The sequence below is a fragment of the Solanum tuberosum genome, unplaced genomic scaffold (assembly GCF_000226075.1).
Source record: "Solanum tuberosum cultivar DM 1-3 516 R44 unplaced genomic scaffold, SolTub_3.0 scf00467, whole genome shotgun sequence".
Lineage (NCBI taxonomy): Eukaryota > Viridiplantae > Streptophyta > Magnoliopsida > Solanales > Solanaceae > Solanum > Solanum tuberosum.
Window position 1 is genome coordinate 191,057 of NW_006239388.1, and position 892 is coordinate 191,948.

Here is an 892-nt window from a genome sequence, read left to right on the forward strand (position 1 = left end):
TTATGGAAAGAAGTTAGCTTTGTACGTGGATGGACTCTTTCCAAGAAAATATTTAATTTATTAATGTAATTAGTTGGTTGGTTTATGGTAATTAAGTAATTTCATGTGAATTATATATATTATTAATTAATAAATAACATTTGGAAGTTATGACTTATGAGGATGAAGATGAATCTCTAATAAGAAAAAGAAAAATCGATAAACGAATTCCTATTAAAGAAATGTATCATATCACTCTTCTTTTGTTTAACTTTTATATTATATATAGTTTATTTTGAAATGAAAGAAATATCCACTTTTTCTAGATATGTCATCTGTTTTTGAAGAATGTATAAAATTATACTGATCTTTTTATTTAATAAATATAATGAAAGAACAATCAAAATTCAAAATGAAATTAACATAATTATTTCTAAGATTATAATAAGACATTTATTCCAGAAAAGATAAAATTATTGCATTTCAATTCATAGTATTATTATATACAAGCCTGCAACAAATAAAAAAAGTAACAAAATTTGGTATATCGCTAGCGAAAACATATTCTTCAAATATGTAAGAATTATCAAATTCAATATGAAATTAATATAATTATTTCTAGAATTTATAATTGTCACGATCCAGACCATCGTGATTGGCACTCATACAAACCATCTGGTGGGAGAACCATTACTACAACTCAAACAAACAAATTTTATGAAAACTAAGACATTTAAAGATACAGAAGCATGTTTAAATGTCAATAAAAATGGAGTCCCCATAAATTTCAAGGTTTTTAACAAACAACTAATCAAACAAATGCGGAAGAACAAGCCCTAGAACCTGAAAGTCATTGTACCAAAACTCTACTAACGACAAGTCTAAGAACAAAGGGTACAACCCCGAAACTAAA